This window comes from Mus pahari, chromosome 5 (assembly GCF_900095145.1).
Source record: "Mus pahari chromosome 5, PAHARI_EIJ_v1.1, whole genome shotgun sequence".
Taxonomy (NCBI): Eukaryota; Metazoa; Chordata; class Mammalia; order Rodentia; family Muridae; genus Mus; species Mus pahari.
Window position 1 is genome coordinate 101,249,356 of NC_034594.1, and position 21,972 is coordinate 101,271,327.

The window sequence follows — 21,972 nt, forward strand, 5'->3', positions numbered from 1 at the left end:
GAGAAGGAGAAGGAGAAGGAGAAGGAGAAGGAGAAGGAGAAGGAGAAGGAGAAGGAGAAGGAGAAGGAGAAGGAGAAGGAGAAGGAGAAGGAGAAAAGTTGTTCTCCTCACTGGAATGCTCACACTCCCAGTGGCCAGCCTCTTAAAACAAACGGCATCCTGCCTACCTGCACTCCCACTAGAAACTATCCCTTGTGGAGAGTTACACTTCAGCGGATGCTGGATGGGAAATATAGGTGTTATCACGGTTTGTAAGAGTTCTCTTCCATGGCTTTCCATCTAGGCTGTTACTTTGGGAGGGTAGGGATTGTCACAGAAAACTTCTTTGTCTCTCTTGGTCAACTGTGAGTCTGAAGTCACCAATACCACAGAAAAGTAGCTTCCTTGCCCCTTACAGTTAGCAGAAGCACAGATCATGGGCATCCACATGGTTTCTGGCAACAAGACAAACCATGGACATGAGCCCACGTGGATGCCATGGGCCAGGCTGTGCTGCTGCCTGAAACCAGGTTGATGGGAGTGGCCTGGACTGCCACCTGGGGTCATGTCAATGTCCTTGTCCTATGCTGCCTCAGACAGCCATGGTAGTGCCATGACTCATGCTGCTGCACTGATGTCCCTGGTTTGTATTGCCACTGGAGACCATGTTGAAGTCTGGACACATGCTGACACATTTGAGACGGGGTCACTCACTGAATCTGGAGTTTACTGATCAGCTAGCCAGCAAGCCACAGGAATCCACCTGTCTCTCCCCAGTACTTGGGTTACAAGCATGGTTTTGTAGAAAGCACATTACAGACTGAACCAACTCCTTAGCTCCATTATTTTGTGTTCATAAAGCTTATAGTTGATAACTTATCTTAAAACAAATACAAAAACAATCTGTTCAGTCACAAGACAGTCACAAGTGACAGTTTTTTCCCTGCTTTACACATATGCTCATATACATGGCATCTTGCATCCTGTGTGCTAAGCAAGGTTGGTTCAATCTTCCTTTACATTTATACAGAGCCATTCCTAGAGCATTCATGGGCAGCTATCAGCCTCCTGCACAGATAAATTACAGAAAGAGAAGCCAGGAACCGGGCTCCCTTCATAGTCTCTCTACAGGAGAGAATCTGGGTGCTTGTATAACTCATGCTTCGGTCTATCTCATGCTGAGTTGTTTTGTTTTGTTTTGTTTTTTTCCTATATATAAAGATTCTTACCAAGCCTATGGAGAAACTATCTGCAGAAAATTGAAGACACATGCCAGTTCTTTATAAAGATTGTGCAAGACAGAGAAGGAAAAAAATCTCAGCATGTCACTCATGCAGAAACTATTTAATCAAAGGGGAGAGACAACTATAACATCTGTTAATCTTCTGTGGAGGTTATAATTAGATGCTTGGAAGAAACACCCATTTGGAGGGATCCTCTAACATCTGTCACCAGAGAATACAGCCCTGTGCAGTGAGGACCTACAGTGCCTTATGGGAAAACCGGGTACTTCTAGAGTACAGATAGACACTGCTAGTGTACCCAGGACACCTATACTTCCCATCCAGCATCAAATACACTGTCTAAGTGGGGAGGAGTTCCACTTCTTGCTGCTCTGTTTCTTGCTGGGAGTTGAGCGATCTGGAATCATTGTGTGATTTTTGGATAGCAGCACTGCAGGGTGGGGTTGCCTTAGGACCTTTCTCATCACCATGCAGATGGGGCAGCTTGATCCTGTGGCCTGACAGATGTCTCCTAGCAGAATTACACAAGCAGGTGTGCTCAACTCTTTCCAGACTACACTCTGCCCTTGGATGCTGGCTATGCCTTTGGGGATTTTTCTTCCTTTGACCTGGAATTGGAGTGTGTATGTGTGTGTGTGTGTGTTTAATGGGATTTGTATTGTAAAGAAACCTTTGGGCATTTGGGATTGTGGAGAGATGGAAAACACAGGGTAGTGCCCTTTCCTTTAGATCCCTGGCCCACCAGGAAACACTGGCTAACCACCTTCTGCTCTAGTAAATAGAGGCAGACACAGGAGTATAGCAGGAAGCTTGGCAGCTAGCTAGCCTGGGAAACGCAGTGGCAAACAACAGGAGAGCTTGTATCAAACAAAGCGAGAACTAAGAACTGGCACCTGACGTTGTATTCTGACCTCCACATTCACACCATGGCACAAACATAATCACATATATACATTCATACATTGTGCACATGTGCACACAGGCAGGGGAGAGGTGGGTGAGATGGAAAGTGTATAGGCAAATGGCAGAGAGATTGTTGAAGATTGTTGAATGGTAGAAAGAGAGGTATGAAGAAGGATCTATGGAAAGAAGAGGGCAACTAGGAAAATTTATACAAGAATGCCTGAAAGGGGAAGCCAATGAAGACTCCATCAGAAGCATCTAAGCACATATAAAACCATTTTACCTGACAACCTGGTTATACTTTAAGCATATATATATATATATATATATATATATATATATATATATATATATATATATGGGGTTATATGCACATATACGTGCAGGTGCAAATGCAGACAAGAAGAAGACATCACAGCCCCTGGAGCTGGAGTCCCTGGTGTCAATGAGCTGCAGGATTTGGCTGCTAGGAAGCATACTAATTTTCTCTGCAAGAGCAGCAAGCTTTCAGCCCCAGGCTGCACTGCACATTAAACACACAGTCTGTAGTCACTGGAAAACACAAGGCTTGATGGTTTTGTTTTGTTTTTGTTTTGTTTTTCCATACAACTATAGGAATTATAAAGTCGGGAGCACTGTGTGGGCAAAAGTCATGTTCTGAACCAAGACCACACCACCAGTATGGTAAGAAGCCCACAGAAGCATTCAATGGTGCAGGGGCATGGGTGGGCAGGGGTTTTGCTTTTGCTTTTGCTTTTGCTGTTTTAATGGCTGTTCTGAGCTATGAACACTTGTTTGTGCCAAAACATTGAATAAACAGAACTCTTGACATTTGACAGGAGGATTAAGGAAGCCCCCTGGGGCTGGGGAGATGGTTCAGTTGGTAAAGAACTTGCTTTGAAAGCATGGGAACTTGAGTTCTATCCCCAGAATCCACATGGAAAGGAACTGTTCGATTTTTATTTTTAATAAAGTTATTTTTTTTATTCACTGCAAAATATTTAAAAATAACAAAACAGAACTGGGCACGGTTGCTCATGCCTTAATTCCTGTACTGCAGAGGTAGAAGCAAGTGGATCCCTGTGAGTTGAAGGCCAGCCTGTCTCTTAGAATTCTAGTCCAGCCAAAACTACACAGTAAGACCTTGTCTCAAGAAGGGAGTATGGTGGGGTATTCTAAGTGTGATGGCTATGTTTGTTTATGAGTATGTGATGTTTATAACCCCAGTGCTGCAGAGCTGAATATGAACATATTCCCGTGGCTTGTTAACAAACCAGCATAACCTCACTGGTGAGTCCCAGGCAAGGGAGAGACCTGCAACAAGGGAGTTGGAACACACACATACATACATATAAATACACACACACACACACACACACACACACACACACACACACACACGACAATATCATCTCTCTGGTACTCAACCTACAAGGGCCTGGAAAGTTCTCAGTGACAAAGAGCCAACCAAGTTAGCAAAGGTCACCTGCATCCGAGACTGAGATTGTTCATCCTATCTGCTTGCCTTACCCATTCCCCCCTTAAAACTATACGATAAGAACATGAAGATGTCTGTAAACCTGATCAAAGTCCCACTGTGTGATTCAAACAAACGAATCTCTCGGTTTCCTGGTTTTTCTCGTCTCCACAATGGGATTGACAACAGTGTTTATTTCAGGGGGTCTGCTATGAGGACCGGATAAGGAGACTATGTACACACAAAGGGGCTAGGCCACCTTGTACACATCTCAGAGATATTTGATAAAATCATTTTTGTGGTGCTGCATTTAAAGAATAAGGAAACCAAGCTCAGTGAGGTGAATTATCTGACTGAAAGGGAGACTTCAGAATCCAGAATGGAATCCATGGATATCAAAGGACAAGTGTCTTTGGGGGTAGAACCTATATATAGCCACATAACTTCCATCATTTTAACGGTGTTAACAGACTCCAAATTTCTGGTCTTTTTTGAGTATTATATGACATCTTGGGAAGGCAGTATTTGAGAATTTACAGGCCTCCAGGAAATCTGTGGCCTAACAAGGAAACATGAAAGTACATGAGTCAGCTAAAGGCATCTCCCTGGGCCTGTTCCTCCTTCCACGGTGGAAGAAGAAGGGAGAAAGACAGAGGATAAAGGGAAAAATGGAGATAGGGAGATGGAGTCTGGGAAGAAAGGAAGGAAAGAAGGAGGGAGGGGGGAGGGGGAGGGAGGGAGGGAGGAGAAATGTTTTTAAAAAGGGCTGCTGAGATAGATCAATGAGTAATGCTAACCTGTACTTGTGGGCTGTGGCATAAGATCAGTCTCTCTCTCTCTCTCTCTCTCTCTCTCTCTCTCTCTCTCTCTCTCTCTCTCTCTCACACACACACACACACACACACACACTTGGAAAAAAAACATTTAAGAAAATAAAAATAAATCCAAGCCTATGTACTTATTCATTGATTCCAAGACTTCTACAGCTCCTGTTTGATAAACATCATGACTACTGGAAATAAAGAGACCTGTGCCCCCTTGTTGAAAGTCACATCAAAGAACAATGCTGTGGCTTTGTGCCCCGAGTCCATAGACAGACATTTTGAACACCAGTGGCTTTGAACATCAAGGTCTAAGACACTGAAGTGAATATTTTTCTTAAATGTTAGAAAAGAAAATCCAGAGCATGTGCTTATGTTCAGACTCGCCGAATATTCGAGAGCTGTCTTCTGAGGATCAACCACTGTTCTAGGTGCTAAGTTTCCTATTAAACTAGACGTACAGAGACACTGACTCCAAGAAAGGTCTTGCCTCCCTGGGGGGCGGGGTGGTGAACTTCCTAATCAATAACCCACCATATGTTTGATTACATTAGTGAGAAGTGCAGTGGCAACGGCCACACTGAGCTGATGAGGGGCGTGGCAGGTAGGATGAGCCTTCCTAAGGAAGGCAGTTGGGCAGGGTTGTTCCAAGAGGAGAGACAGGGAAAAATGAGCCTTGTAAGTAAGGAGAGAGTCAGCTAAGAGGAGCAGGAAACAGGCCAGCAAGGAGGAAGAGAGTGGCTTTAGGGGACACACTGAGTGACTCTGGAAGTCAGGTTTATCTCCCTGGCTGCTACACTCACCAGAAGGGGCGGGAGTGGAGAAGATCACCTGCCTTTGTTCTTATTAAACCTTCTCCAGTGGGTGTCAGAAAGAGGCCTTGCCACAGAGGAGAGCAGGCCTTGCCACAGAGAGGATGACTCAGGACTGCTGCACGCGATTCTGGGGAGTACGGGCCTCACCAGAAACAAGATTCATCCATGTCTAGAATAGGAGAACTGTCATTTTTTTTTCCTTCTCCACCCTCAGCAGTCAATACTAAGATCCAACAAGCAGACTCAGAGCCCCTCACCCCAACTCCAGCAGACACATTCTATAGATTTAGTGATGAGGTTTCCAAAGCTCCAGTTTGATTGATGGGTTTTTAATGATCTATCTGATTCTCTTAACTCCTTACTAAGAAAGCAATGAAGACGGAAACTTAGATGTCTCCTCGCTCCACATACAAAGAAATACAATGTACTTTAAAAATCACTTGGGTAATCTTAAAGCTATTCATCAAACAGTCTCAAAAACAATGGCTTCTTTACCAGGTAGCTGTCATGACTGGCAATTGGTGGGGGTGGTGGGGGGGGGGGCACCTTTTCCTCAGCTTAACAAGGCCCTCTACTGGCGGTCTCTAAGAACTGTCTAATGTAAAATCCTTCCCTTGCTTTCTGTAAGCTATTTTGAATATTCCCTGTTATAAAGCTCCTCACATTCCTGAACTGGAAGCATAATTGACAGGAAAAGGAGGAAGGTGAAAAATAACTGCGTCTTTTGCAGCCTACCCATTTATCTGTTCACAAAAGCACACCGCTCCAAGCCTGCTGTTGGCCTGTCTCTAATGAGGCTATTCCAGACGTCAGAGGGACTCAGAAAGAAGGGTGTTTCCTACAGCCAGAAGGTTCTGAGGGTTCATGGTACCACAGAAACAGGTATATACTGCTGTTTGCCCAATACAATAAATGAGAGCATTTCTGTTTACCCAAATGGGAGTAATTGAATATAATTAGAATTAAGACACATGGGAAGCAGGCATTTCAAATTACTCCTGATTTGGTGCAATTAATAATTAACTTCCCCCTTGGACAATTGAGAGAGAGAGAAAATAACATTCTCTGGTGACTTGAGACTCTATTTTCTGAGAAGAATTGTTTTAAAGAATGTTCATTTCTGACTTATTTGTCAAAAGGATCTATGAGCAGCTACACTTAACCACAGAGGTAAACATTTTTTAGATTTTGGGTTTTTATATTTGCATATAATTATCTTTTTATTTTTTAAATTAAATACTCTAGGTTTTAGAAAGGATCATTCTCTCTCTCTCCCTTCCTCCCTCTCCCTCTGTGTAGTAGAGTCCTGTCTCTCTCTCTCCCTCCACTGTCCTCCTCCCATTGCCCCCATTTCTCCCTGTACCCTCCCCCAAACTCTCAGCTGCTTTCAAGTTCCGTGTGCCCTTTTCTCCCCTCCCCCCAGCTCTTCTTCATTGCAATAATTTCACCCTGCCTTGATCTCTTTTCTGTCTGTTTTAGACTGTACCTACATTTATGCCAATTTTGATATACACATATGTACATATGTACATGACAGGCTAGGATTCACACGTAAGCGAGAGTATGCAGCTTTCTCCCTTCTGGGTTTGTGACCCCTCCCTTAATATTATTATACTTTCCAAGTTCATTCATTTCTCTGAAACTTTCATGATTTCATTTTTCTTTACAGCTGGATAAAATTCCGTTGGGTATATATATGCACCACGCTCTTATTATCCATTCATTTGTTGAGGGACATCTAGACTGGCTCCAATTCCCTGTTACTGTGAGCAGAGCAGCAGTGAGCATGTGTGAGTTATAACTTAGGGAAAAGTGTTAATAGAAAGGAAATGTGATCGTAATAAATGATCTGACTCAGCAGTAAAAAAAAAATAAAAAATAAAAAATAAAAATCCAGGGACCCTTCTCTTTCCACATTCGATAGCTGCAGATGGAAACAACAGGAGTCTGAAAATACTTCAGCAAGGCTGACAAGATGTCTCAGTGGATAAAGGTGCTTGCCATACAGGTCTGGTGACTTGAATTAGATTCCATGAACCCATGTAAAGGAAGAAGGGGAAGTGACTGAGTAAAGTTGCCCTCCGACCTGCATAGGCACCACAGTGTATGTGCTTGCCCGGGACTTCTTGTGGCTAAAGAGCATTTGCTGACCTGGCACACGCATTAGGTGGCTCTTGACAACCTGTAACTCCAGCTTCAGAATAGCCTATGGGAAGGCCTTTTCTGGCCTTGTGGACACCCATACTCATGTCTGTCTGTCTGTCTGTTTGTCTATTTGTTTCTGTGTCTGTTTCTCTGTCTCTCTGCATGTATCCTTCTCTCACATGCACATATGCACACGCACGCACACACACACACACACACACACACATACTATTTAAAGTATTAATGAAAAAGAAAATATTTGGTGAAAAACAAGAGGTTCACCAACCATTTTCAGACCCTTTTTGTGGTCACTATTCCCTAACAAATAAGACATGGAAATTACATGACATTCTCATTGTATCAGATCTGATAAGTAATACAGTGATGATCTGAAGCCTAAAGGATGTGCCAAGGTTACATACAGATTCCATGTCATTGTATATCTCAGAGGACCGCAGATTTGAGGTTCCTGAAGAGGACCTGAAACCCTGAAACCAGTTCCTAATGGACACTAAGGGAGATCTATACTTGTAAACAGGATGAAATAGGCACCAGATATAGTTTTAAGCAAAACTGTAATGCAATCACACCAGTGATCAGGGAGGTGGGGAAAGCTATACAGTTAGCTATCATAATTAGAAATAATTTACCTTATAACTCTGACAAAGAAACATTACCTGGCAGTATCGCCACAAAACTGGACCTGCCAAAATTGTCATGAACTAAGGAGAGTCTCAGAAAGCCTCCCATCCCTGAGCATCTATAGGTAGCTAACGGTCACGGGTGGCGGGGAGAGACCTTTTCTTCAGTGGTGTAACCACTGATAAGTTGGTCATCCTTACTCCTGTAAGCAACCCTAATGAAACTCTTTGTTCACTGCCACCACCTAAAGGAAGGAAGGAAGGAAGGAAGGAAGGAAGGAAGGAAGGAAGGAAGGAAGGAAGGAAGGGGAAAATTAGAAGAGGATATGGTGAGAAGAGAAGGGGTATCAGCAGGAGTGGGAGAGAAAACCATTGTCACATATAATTTATATATACTAATAAAACAAAAATTTTTAATGGAAAGAGAAGCAATTTAAAAGGCAGAAAATGATTTTGTGCGAAAGGACAGGTACAGAGGGGCAGTCAGGGGGAATACACAGTAGGAGAAGCCGAAGCCACGCACAGTCACTCCTTATCAGCACTTGGGCAATGTCACTTACTTCTGAAATTCACAGCAGGAAAGCATGCAGCTACATAATGTTTCAGCATTGTTCTGCTTTCTGAGTTGGCCATTTTGCCTTCATACATACTTCTATGTGTGCATGTTCACAGGTGCATGGGTACATTGTGTGTGTGTGTGTGTGTGTGTGTGTGTGTGTGTGTGTGTGTATGTGAGTGTGTGCAGAGAAATTCACTTGATATCGGAGCTCATCCTCCATTGTTCTTCTGCCATACTCATTGAGGCAGGGTCTCCTATACAAACCCAGAGCTTGCCCATATGGCTAGCCTCCCTAACCAGCCTCCTCCAGGATCCTGTCTCCACTGTCTGGGGCTAGAATTGCAGGGAGGCCGCCATGCTAATCTGGCATTTATGTGGGTTCTCGTGACCCAAACCCTGGTCCTATTGCTTCCATGGCAAGTGCTATATCCACTGAGCCATCTCCCCAGGCCACTAAGTTGAGTTTTAAAGTGTGTAAAAAACAGTAACCACAGACAATGGAATGATTTGGGGTATCGTTTGAACAGGTCTGGATCAGGTCTACGCTTCCAGATTCAATTTACCAAATGAAGCGTGTAGTCTTCGCGAGGCAGTTTGTCAGACAGGCGTTTGACAGTAACACTTGTTCCCACATTTCAGAAATAACAGCTCTTCCTTCATTCAACACCACCATATTCATAGCTGTGTTATTATCCAGGCTTATGCTCCAAAACGGGCTTGGGACTTTACTCCTGAACTCAGTCCTCTGGATTCTCACAGTGCATCCAAAGTCGATTCAAAGGGCTTCACTAATCCAGTAATGTTTATTTCTAAGAGGAGAGATCAGGTTTCTTAGTCTGAAAAATACCAGGATTAATTTATGGAACAATAGGGAAGTACCTTGTATAATTAAGGCTTCCAAACTGACAGGACGCAGTTTGTTAGACAAGTGTGTTTCTAGGCATGGTGAACGTGTGGGTCATGCTCTGTGCACCCAAGAGATGTATTCTTTCATCTGTTAAGGAAGTGCAGTTGGGAGTCTGAAATTCTAAAGGCATTAAACCTTGTAAGATTAGAAAATGGAGAAAGAATGCGCTTGTTGTGTTGCTTGTGTTTAAGCAGTCCAGTGACTTTGCTCAGTGTACAGCTTAAATCTTTCTAGCTGTTAAAATCTCGGGATGTGATTCAGTCGGTAGAACAATTGCTTAGCATGCGTGAGGTACTGGATTTGATCCCTTACCACCATATACACTGGGCATGGCTGTGCATACTTGTAATCCCTGCACTTGGCAGGGGAAAACAGGTAGATCAGCAGTTCTAGGTCATTCCCATGCATACAGTGAGTTTGAAGTTAGAATGGGCACCATAAGACCTTATCTAAACCAACCAACCAAACAAATAACCCAAACAAACCAAAACAACTCAACCAACCAACCAAACAAACAAACAAAGACCAGTTTTCAACATCTCTAACCAACTTTGCACCCTGACAAAATACACCCCAGTCTCTGGAAGATCACCTCCACACAGGTAAGAAGACTCTTGTGCACTGTTTAACTTGTGTGTTCTTTATAAGTTTTACGGTTTTGTTTGTTTGTTTGTTTGTTTTTACCAGATCAGATCATCTGTAGAATTTTCACAACTCCATTCCAAGGCACATACCTTGGAACACACAGAAATGTTTATGGATGGATTAACAGCTCAACCAATAGACAAATAGGCTTCTGTAGCTTCGTATGTATATACAGTGCAAACTGCAATCTGAGAATGAAGCTCAGTGGGTAGAGCGCTCACCGACCATGCATAAAGCCTTGGATTCCATTCCCAGCACATTACAAACTGGGTATAGTGCTGCACAGACACTGCAAACCCAGCACTAGGATTTGAGACAAACTGTCCAAGAGTTTGAGGTCATCCTTGGCTCCATAGCATAGTTTGAAGCCAGCCTAGGATATAAGAGGTCCTGTCTCAAAACAGAAAGATCTGTTTCCATAAAGCACTACTGCTTTGGTGAACCTTGTCTGGGGAACCACCCAAAAGTCTAAATACTACTTATAATTTCAATTTTTAATCTGATCTCTCAGTTGACCAAGCAGAACCTACAAACACCCAGGCCAAGAACATAAGTGAGCTTGACACTCAGAGTCATAAACCTGAGCTAATCCACAGTAGACTCATAGATGAGTGATAGGAAATGGGTCTGTCCTTGTGACCCACAGAGGCTGAAGGGCAAAACCATGAGCACCTGATCCATGGTACACGTGACACCTGGCTGTGGTGACACACAAGAACATGTCACTGGTTCATCTGGCTGGCACTTAGATGTGTTCACCTGATTTATCAGTGTTCTAGGACAGTTGGTCTTGGGCAGAGGTGAATGACCCACACTACACTCCAGGTGAGACTCTTTAAGGCAATCAGCCCTGCACACCCACACTGAGAGGGGAAGGGAGTCACAGGCTTGAATCTTGACTCTTCTTACTATCCATATGTCCTGTGCACAGTACTCAGACTCCCTGAACTTCAATTTTCTTCCCTTGGGTGTTCATGTAAGAATCTTAATGAGGTCACACATGGAAATCACACATGAGACTACACAAGGCTTCGCTAGGGAATCACTCCATCATGCTTGTAGGAAATGGATTAATATGCTGTTACAGTGTTTACCAACCACACATCTATGCTTTTTTTCTTATCCTCTGACATGGACTGGGTGTCGAGCTGGGTTATGCACTAAATCACAGATTTTCAGTTCATGATTCCAACCTCAAACTCACTAGAATCAAGTGGTAAATGTGGAATTTAAAGAAGAGATTTTTAAAAACATTTTATATTGTGCATTAAAAAGTATTTATTGCATTTTAAATTAGTGTGTGTGTGTGTGTGTGTGTGTGTGTGTGTGTGTGTGTGTATGTTAAGCATGTGGATACATTTGCCCGCAGGGCCCAAAGGAGGGTATCAGATCTCATGCAACTGTAGCTAATGGTGATTGTAAGCTCCCTGATAAGATGCTAGGAACCAAACCCGGATCCCCGGGAAAAGCAGCAAGTGCTCTTAAGCACTGAGCTGTCTTAACTTTTAAATGGGGCTACAGTAATTAGGTGTCCTGAGAGAGTCGGGCTCTCACCAGGTGGGATCACTTCATTGGATAACAGCAAGCAATCCCATCTCCAATGGGAGATGGGTGGAAAGACTGCAGACTCTGCCCAGAAGTGGGCGGGATACACAGCTTGATCAAGGAGGAGAACTAGGAATTGTTCCAAGATGGTGTCATGAGAAAATATCCAGACTGAGGAGTTGGGTGGGAATGGAGGAACTTGGGAAACAATATCCATTCGTGTGCTCAATACACAATCTACGAAATGCAGGAACACACATAGCAGGCCTTAAGTTCACGGGGGTCTGCCCTTGTGACACACAAAGGCTGAGGGGTAAAACCAATGAGCACACTTAACCATGGGACACAGGACACCTGACTTATCCATGGGACACGGGACACCTGACTTAACCATGGGACAGGGGACATCTGACTTATCCATGACACGAGACACCTGATGGTGGTGAAGGAGGAAAGAGGGCCTGGTCCTAGGATGGGGAGAACAAAGGTCTGGAGACAAATCAGATGCAAAGGGAAGTGCCACTGGCCAACTTCAGGAGGATGAATGTGAAGAAGTACCAAGGAGCATTTCGATCTGGAACATTCTGCCACCAGATAGCAGCTCCCAATAGCGGAACAGTTTTCTCCATCTGTATAACCTGAGGAATCTCCAACTAACCCTGCAAATGACTCTCACCTGGAAGATTCTGAATTCTTAAATCTGGAAAGGGGCATAGATGTGAAAAAGACAAATAAAGACCATAAATGATACACTTCAGTATGTGATACATACCTCATTTTTTGATAAATGTTGAAGCTCTGTTTATATGAATGTGTATATATATATATATATATATATATAGAGAGAGAGAGAGAGAGAGAGAGAGAGAGAGACAGGTGTGATGCTTATGGGCAGTTATTGCATGTGCACCAAGTTTGAAGCTATTTAATATATAATATATTATATTTAATATATCATTATAATTATTATATAATCAACATCTTTATATATTATATATTAATAAATTATATAATATAATTATTATACAATATAATTTTATCATTGTGTATAATTTTATATAACTGCTATTATGTAATATACAATTTTATATAATATCATATATTATATATTAATATGTTATAATTATTAATATATAAAATATTGTGTGTATGTGTGTATTGCTAATGTGTGCATGTGTGTGTGTATGTATGAATCTATCTGAGTGTAGCATGTGTGTACGTAGTGTGTGCCCACATGCATGTGTGGGTACCTGTACAGGTGATCACTCTGAAGGCCAGAGGAGGATGTTGCATTTTCTGCTTTATCCCTCACCACCTTCTTGAAACAGGGTCTTTCACTGAACCTGGAGCTAGTTTAGCAGCTAGCAAGCCCCACCAGACTCCTAACTCCATCCCCAAAGCCCCCATGCCTGCTCTTTCAGGCGAGGCTGAGAATCTGACTTAGGTTTGCATGCTTGTCCAGCAAGTCTGACCCACTAAGCCATCTTCCCAGGCCTGTGGTTTGTATTTAGCCCTTCCTCATCCTCCTATGAAGAAGCCAAGCTCATATTTCACATTTTCAAGATACTGGAACAGAGAAGTTTACTAAGTTAGCAGGGGTCACAAGGGAGCAGGTATGAGAAGCAGGGCGTGAATGAGGGTGGCCCAGCCCAGGTACAACCCCTCCATCACTCTGCCACACAGCTTCTCAAGAGAAGATTAGAATGAGATAGACTCTCAAAACTATTTAAATAGATAAGGGGATGGAGGGAAAAGAAGGCATGGCAGGGTAGCTGAGGTCTACCATGAGTTGTCCCGAGTTTTTACTCAGACGTCTGACATCCTAGACTTTGAATCACAGTGAAGAGTCTAAATCTATTCAGTTGTACGATAATGTCTGCTAACCCATGTGGAGCTCTGGGTGTTCAGCAATTGGGGAAAATGCTTATTTCTCTTGTTCTTCTCCTTAGAATTTCTTATTGAATAGCTACTCCATGCTAGTATCAAAACACAGGCTTTGCTTTCAATGTGTGTGTGTAATTAAATGTCTTATACATATGCCAATGTACATACACATTTGTATTGGGAAATCAAAGGACACCCTTAAGTGTGTTATTCCTCAGGTGTAGTCCACCTCAGTGTGTGTGTGTGTGTGTGTGTGTGTGTGTGTGTGTGTATTTAAACAACAACAACAAAAGAAACAAACACACTAACCAGAATCCCCCACTGGCCTGGAACTCAGCATATTGACCAGGATGGCTGGCCAGCAAGTCTCAAGGATCTCTGTCTCCCCTTAATGCAGACATTGAATGCCTGACCTTGTTTGTAATGTGGGCTCTGGGGCTCAAACTGGGGTCTCACGCTTCCCAGGCAAGTGCTTGACTCACTGTGCCATCACTCCAGCCCTAAGAGGTGATATTAGACAATGTGACCAGAAGCCTCTAAGACTTGTGGCAAAGGTTGGTAAAAGACACTTTAATAGTTCACACCAATTGTAGTACACTCCCAGAGCGTCTGCAGAAGCCCTCTGATTGTGTCCCAGTCAGGACAAGAGGGTCCAGAAGCAGAAGAAACTAGATCTGAGTGGGAGTTAATGGGATCCTGGGACCTGGGAGGTTCAGGCTGCAGGAAAAGAATGGATGGGTTAAGAGGAGTCAACAAGTGACTCCAAAGGAGGTTCAAGACTTAGAGGTTGGTCAGGAATAGTATGAGACTCAGGAATCAACATAGATATTCCAGCATGCTCTGAAAAACAGTCTGGACTTTTTCAGCTGCTGCGACTGCCCTTCTTGCTTTTGGGCCATCCACTAAAACAATCACAGGGCTTCCCTCAGTTCGTTAGCTAACCGATAAGGAACAGAGACGTTAAGACATGCAACCAGAGCCAAAACCAAAACAGGAATGCTCTCTTTGCCAGGCCACCTTTATCTGTACACTTGCACAGAGCCCCATTCCTCCAAGAAGGCACGGCTACCACCTGTGGATCTTGTTTCTGTTCTAATTGTCAAGGACTTGAAAAGTTACATGCAAGTGTGCATGCCAGACTGAGTGTGGGATTCAGATTCTAGTACGTTCTCCGGCAGGGCTCTGTTGGAGGCCTTTGGACAAGTGATTTCTTATGTCACAGTTTTCTTCTGAGGCTGAATGTAATTTGGTTGGTAGAGTTGCCTAGCATTCAGAAAGCTCTGGTTCAATCTCCTGTACCGCATAAGACTAGCATGATGGTTCATGTCTACAATTTGGGAGTGGAGGGGTGAAGGCAGAGGGATCAGAAATTCAAGGCCAGCCTTGGCTAAATGTGGAGTTCAAGGCTAACCTGAGCTATATGAAACCTCACCTCATTAAGGGGAAAAGATCAGGTATTGAACAATGTTTAGTAGCAGATTCTTTGATGTAAACACAGTTCTACAAAGAATACAGGGTCATAATACATACGACAAGCTGAGCATGGTCTGATGGAGAACTTGGGAGCTGTCAAGAAGGCAGGAGGTGGGTAGGATTCCATAGAAAACAGCCAAAGACTGCTAAGACCTTTCCCTATTGACTGCCTAGGGGAAAGACATGAAGGCTGTCACTTCACAGGCTCCTGGGGTGCTGACAGAGCACCTGAATTCAGGAGAATGAGTCATGGGGCTCTCCTGCAGGAGCTAACAAGCCAACAGCCACTTCTTGCCAGTCAGTCCTGAGCTGTCAGGGGCGGAGGGTGGAGGGCATCAGTCAGCTGCTATTTGCTAGCAGCAAGAGTACAAGAGCTGCAAGTACAGAGCAGGAAACCCCTGCAAGGCAAGTTCACAGGACACCTAAGCAGAACTTCCAGGCGAGATCGGTTACTGAGCTGTGTGCCCCTTGCAGGCTGAGTTCAGAGGGAAACCCTGCCTGAATTGGCAGCACCCTCCTACACATTCTCCCTGCTGAAACCCCGGAGAATGCCTGAAAAATTTAAAGAACTATGAGGAAAGAGAAAGTTGAGGCAAAGATACTGCCATGGACAGTGGAGTCAAAGTTGTACTTTGACAGTGGGACATGAACTGGGCATGCTCACTCACAGAGTCCATCAGAGCACCCACCGTTTCTCTATGGAACACTGGGGGGAAGGGACCAGAATAGACAGAAAGGAGTTCCAGAGTACTTTCCAGTACTGAGGTGGCAGAAAATGAATGAAGTGGGGGGGGGGGAAGGGAAACGAGGAGAAACAGAAGAGGAAGGGGAGAAAAAAGAAGGCAGGAGAAGAAAGAAGAGGAAAGAAAAATACCCGGGAGAGAGACAGAGAGGAGACTGGTACTAAGGGGGAAGTTACAGTTGCATGGGATGAACTGACAACCAGCATGCTCACATTAAAATCTATAACCCACAAAAAGAGTTCTGGAGGAAGCAGGTGTCTCTCTCCAAGCACACATTCACATTCAGTTCTTTAGAGTCTTAGAATTTCCTTCCAACCTTCCAAGTTCAACCAAACTGTTTTGCTGGTGAATGTTTTAAATCAGAAAACAACAAACTACCCACTACCCACCCACTGCAAAAGTGGAGGATTAGTTTAGGAGCAGGGGTACCGTCTTCCGAATTCCCAGTCCTGTTAGCAGCTCGCTTCCTTCCCCACCAAACCCCAAGTTGAGAGGGCTATAATTACTCTGAACAAATGCATACTTGTGGCTTCAAGAGAGCCTGCAGTAATACCCAAACAGCATCGCCTTTTAAACGGAAAGCCAGCGAGAAACGTCAGAGGGAAAGGGTTACAAGATCTTTGCTTTGTTTGTTTTGTTTTGTTTTGCTTGTTTGTTTTTTGTTAAATCCCAAGAGTCTTACTTGGAGTGAGCTCTTCCCTTTGGTGAATGGAAATCACAAGGTCCCGGAGCCAGGAACTGCAAAGCTCCCACAGTTTCTCTCCAGCGCTGTCCTCTCGCCCGTTCCTGGTTACTTGCGAAGCATTCAAAAAACACACTTAGAAGAAGGAGTCTGGGTTTTCTTGAAGATCTGTCACACGGAGCCAGCGGTCCAGCTTGGGATCCAGGGCGAGTTTGCAGAAACCTGGAAGCCCCGGGCTGCGGCTCTGTGGTTGCTGCGAGCTTGTAAATACAGGCGCTGTGGACAAAGTCCCAGATGACATCACTGGGAGCTGCTTACTGTTGAGTCTTTATTAACTGACTGTCAAAAAGAAAGGAGGGGGTGGGGAGGCAAAAGGATCTCTTCTGCAATGAATCCGTCGTCTGGGAACGGATTCCAGTGATGCATGCATGGAGTGACCCCCATGGAGTCAAGTTGGCCCAGCGTGGCTTTTCTCTGCTCTGAAAAAGTGAGCGGATCCTCTCTCCAGAGGATGACGCTGAATAGGCTGCAGAAGCAGGCGTTTGGGGACAGTTTGAAGCGCTAGGCAAGGCGGCCACCACCTGCTCCACCTCCTCTGTGGCGCTGGAAGATTCACAAGTACACGGGGATTAGCCACATCTTGAGTTTCTTTGCACCTCTTACCTTGAGCTCCCTACCTGGCTAACGTTTCCTTCAGGCCGAGTGTCTTGATTTGCAACTTTCCATGATAAACTCTGAGACTAAAGTTTCCCAGCTTAGAATAAAAGGAAGGGTTCCCAGAAATCTGAAGGCAAAATTCTGTATGTGTTTGCAAAAAAAAAAAAAAAAAAAAAGCAATTTGTTTTTGTTTCCTAGGCAGAATGCTGGAAGGGTTTCTGTGATTCTCGATATTGTAATGGAAAGTGAATGCGTATTTTCACTACCATGAATAAAATACGGTTTCAAGCTAAATATAATACAATTAAAGCCCAACGTTTAAATGAAATTTAAAAGTAAAATAAAGAAAATAAAATTTAAAGGCCAAATAAAATAAAAAGTAGAGTGAGTCAGCAAGGAAGAAAGGCACTTGCCCCTCAAGTCTGGGGACCTTTGACTACAAAATTGTCCTCTGAGGGTGGTGAAGTGTTCACTCCTGCACGTTGAGTGCATGCACACACACGCCTGCATGCAAGCACACACACACACACACACACACACACACACACACACACACACAACTTTATACAGTAAGATAGAAATAAAATGAAGTTGAACGGTGGTCACTCGTCACTACAAACCTGTTAATTCCACTCCCTTTCAACCATCAGAAAAAAGTGAGGCTCCCCTGCCCTGTGTTTCCCTCTCCCATCTACCTCTTCCATCAGCTGGTTCTTGGGACTTTTGTAGTTGCTTTGTACCACCCCCAGCCTCCACCTAGAGATGGAGTCCCTTCCATGAAGCCTGAGTCCCCAGCCTCCCTCCCTCCCTTGGCCTGTTGCAATGAGGCTTGCTATTTATATGTATTGGATGCTTTTAATACACTGACTTGTATTTTTAGGGTTTTTTTTTTTCCATCTGCGTGCGTGTCTCCCCAGCCCACTTTGAAAGTCATTAAGAGCAGCAGTTGTCTGGTAAGTGCTGTTTATTTGTTTATGTCCGGGTCACAGCTATAGGGAATCCTGGACAGAATGCAGCAGGGAGGTCCCTAAGGGTGGAGACAGGAAGGAGGGCAGCAGATCCCAGGGGGTGGGGGTCTATGTTTAGACTGAGCAGTCTCCCTGCCTTGGAAAACAATGATTCACATCTAGCTCTCTGCTTCCAACCATGCTCGTCCTACTTCTGAAAATTGTTTTCTCTAAGAATAGCAACTGGCTATTGATTTGATAGGATCTTGAGACCCTCAAATATGCCACTTTCATATAACAACCAACCATAACGTGTCTCATCTGTCTCTAGTGGATCTTTAATACTATGTTAGCAGGTAAAATTACCTACAAAGAGCTGGGATATAGTTCAGTAGGTAGAGGGCTTGCCTCATATGCATGTGGTGCTGGCTTTGATCCCCAGCACTGCAACCTAGCCTACTGGTGAACGTCCATGATTCTAGCACTTTGGAAGTAGAGGCAAGGGAAGCAGAAGTTCAAGTTCATGTCTTTGGCTACACAGTGAATTGAGGTCTGTCTGGACTACATTACGCCTCATTACCAAGTTAATTAATTAATTAAATTTTAAAACAGTTTAAAAAGAGCATAAAGTCATGAAACCACCAATGCTACCTTTCCATAGTGAACCTTTAAATATGCTCACAAAGTAAAGTGCGGTGTGAACGCAAGCGTATTCTCTGTGTTGTCATTTGCAGCCTGATGGGGTAGAAACAGGTTGTGTGATCAAGAATAGGAGAAGAAACAAACTAAGGAAACTGTGCTCCAGGGGCAGAGGCCACTGATGCTGGGGAACGAGCATGGAAGACAGCAGCAGAGAATTTGGTACCGGACTCAAGGAACAATGCCCATTGTTAGAAATGGATAATCACTCGTGGGAAGTGAAGGAAGAAAATTTTCACTTCTATTTGTATAATGTGACTTCCTCCACCCTATGATCACTTCCATTTTTGTATCGTTATGAAGGATGTTTTCTATGTCATTATAACCTCTTCTTATTTTAGTTTTTGAGATGGTGATATGATAAAATCTCGAGGGCTGGAGAAACAGATCAGCAGGTAACAATGTTTGCCACCAAGCTCCTGACAACCTAAGCTCCATCTCCAGGACTCACATAGTTAAAAGCAAGAGAACTGACTCTGGCAAGTTGTCCTCTGGTCTCCACACATGAGCCCTAGTATAAGTGTGTGTATGTACATACATGTGCACATGCATGCATACACACACACAGTTCAACCACCAACCAACCAATCAATCAATCAATCAGAGTAAAAAGACTTTTAATTATGGTATAATTTCTAGACTGCATCTTAAGATAACTTTGCTGTTTCTTTACCAAGTGTCTGACATACAGCTGATCTGTAAAGACCTGACAGGCAGACTGGGGAAGAGGTTTTTTGGGTCAAAACTCTTGATGTGGAACTGTGACGACCTGAGTTATACCTACATAAAGTTAGATGTGCTAGTGCACACATCTGTAATCCCAGTACAAATATAGCAAGAAAGGAGGCAATCCTCAAAATCTAGTTAGCTTGGTTAACTCTATCAGTTAGCTTGGTGAATAATGAGAGACCCTGCCCCAAACAATGAAGACTGAGTTCTAAGTCTTCTATTCTGATTTAAAGACCAACTCCTTCCCCTTACACTTAAGGATGACTTTGTCAGCCCCTTGGACTCTATCCACCTTACAAAGTGATTGGAGTTAAGTGTTTGGAACATGGAAGGCTGACCTTTCCCCTGTGCAATGTCTTGGACATACGGCTCTTTAAGTGAGACAAGCATGAGCCGGTTTGGTTTGGATGACTGATTGCCACTGAGCTGGACAGGCAGATATTGAAAAACTTGTAGTTACACAGGTCTGACCTGCTCCTTGCCATGGCTCCCCTAACACAATGGTGCCTCCAGAGAGAGTGTGAGAAAAGTCTACCCCGCAGTGAGTGTTAAGACAACCAGGATGGAAAGATGGCTCAGTGTGTCATCATTAAGGAGGGGCTTCACACTTTCTCAGTGGCCTGGATTAGGTGACGTGGAACCCAGGTCTATCTATTCCCTAAGCTGCTAGAGGTTCTAGAAGATAATCAATATAGTTTAAGCTTGTTTAGATACTCTGCTTTACAATATGAGGGAGGGGAAAGCCCAAGAAAAAATTGTAGCTGGAAATTTAACCAAAGTGAAACAGGGTTCTAGGTGCTATTTCCAGTCCTCTAGGAAAAGCATATTGAGAGATGATCTTACTCCACAGCGAGGGGCTATCTCAGGTCTACAGCACTTTCAAAACCACAAAGAAAGCAAGGATGCATGAAGGAAGGAAGGAAGGAAGGAAGGAAGGAAGGAAGGAAGGAAGGAAGAGAATATTTCCTGAATGTTTTTTTTTTCTTGTGAGAGAATTGTGTGTGAAGGAAAAGAATATTTCCTGAATGTTCTTTTTTTTTCTTGTGAGAGGAATGTGCGTGTATGTGTGGTGTACGTACATGTGTATATGTGTGTGTGGTGTGTGTCTACACATGTGCACAGATGTTTGTGCTTATGTAACTTATTTGTTTTTAAGAAAGAGTCTCAGTGTATAGCCCTGGCTGGCCTGGAGCTCACTATGTAGACCAGGTTGGACTCAAACTCCTAAAGATCAGGAAATCTTTGCCTCCCGAGCGCTGAGGTTAAAGGTATGTGCCACCTTTTGTGCCTGGCAATGCTTACATGCTGTATGTCTGTGTATGCAGAAGCCAGGGACGCAGCACAGACAAGGTTCTCTTTCCTCCTTTATGGCTCCTCGCCTTATTCCTCTGAGACAGGGTCTCTCCATGAATCTGCAGATCATCTTTTTTTTTTTATTTTTTTATTATTTTGGCTACGTTGATTGGCCAACAAACCCCAGCAAGCCTCCAGTGACACGCCACTCCCACACCAGAGCTGGAATCCCAGTCTGTACAGCCGCACGCCGCCACACTGGTTCCTGTTTTGTTTTGTTTGCTTGTTCGTTTACTCTGGTTCTGGGGATCTGGACTCAGCTGCATAGCAAGCACTCTTGCCCACTGAGACATCCCCTCAGCCCCTATGATCTTAGTCTTTTATGGCCTACTTATGACATGACTTTAGGCTGTGTCCTGTTTAAATGAACACTTGGAGCCATCTGACTATGACATGAATCAGACTTTCCCAAGCCAGAGTTAAATAGTAATATATAGACTGACTTAACAACTTGGTGTAAAAACAACTAAGGAGACTGTCAGGGTGCACGGGAGACAGCCTGTCCTCTCCACCTGTCTCAGTCAGGTAGGTTACCATTGATACTGAAGAAATCACCTGCACCTGTTGAGGGGCTTAGATCAACAAGCCCCTGCGCCTGCATCCCAAGCCCTCCTCAGGAGATGTCTTCTCTCCTCTCAGGCGACTCGCCTGTCAAGGGCCACTAGGCCTAAGAGGACAGGAAGATTCAACTGTTTGTTTCCTTTGTGATGTCTTACACTGGAATCTTTACACGGAAATGTTTTGTCTTCAACTGAAAATTTCCTAAAAAATCAAAGATGGTGCTCAAATGGGCATGGTGCAAAAAACAAACAAACAAACAAACAAAAAAAAAAAACCTGAAAATTCTACACGCTGCTCCCTGGTGGCGATGTCATAGTTCAAGAGACCTACAAAGATCATGTCTGCACAGTGAGTGTCTACCTCCAGATCATCCTCTACACCTTTATCCTCCACCAGAGTCATTGCTCAAGCATTCCTGTGTGCATTTACTCAAGAATGGCCTTTAGTTACCCTAAAATTACCCACTCTGTCATATGCCACCTACACCACAGCAGGGGAACCTGAATCCCAGTGCCATATGCCATATGCTATTTCAATACTCTCATCAGGGTCACACTAGTAGC

At 43.8% G+C, this 21,972-nt stretch overlaps 1 protein-coding gene across 1 annotated transcript in view; it reads right to left on the reverse strand.

The window, feature by feature from the left end:
• Nucleotides 1-16,692, reverse strand: part of Nckap5 (NCK associated protein 5) — an 809,936-nt gene extending 793,244 nt beyond the window's left edge. The window contains exon 1 of the mRNA XM_021198000.2: nt 16,464-16,692. The gene's annotated coding sequence lies outside the window, so the exon portion shown is untranslated. The remainder of the gene's footprint in view (nt 1-16,463) is intronic.
• Between the last annotated feature and the right edge of the window lie 5,280 nt (nt 16,693-21,972).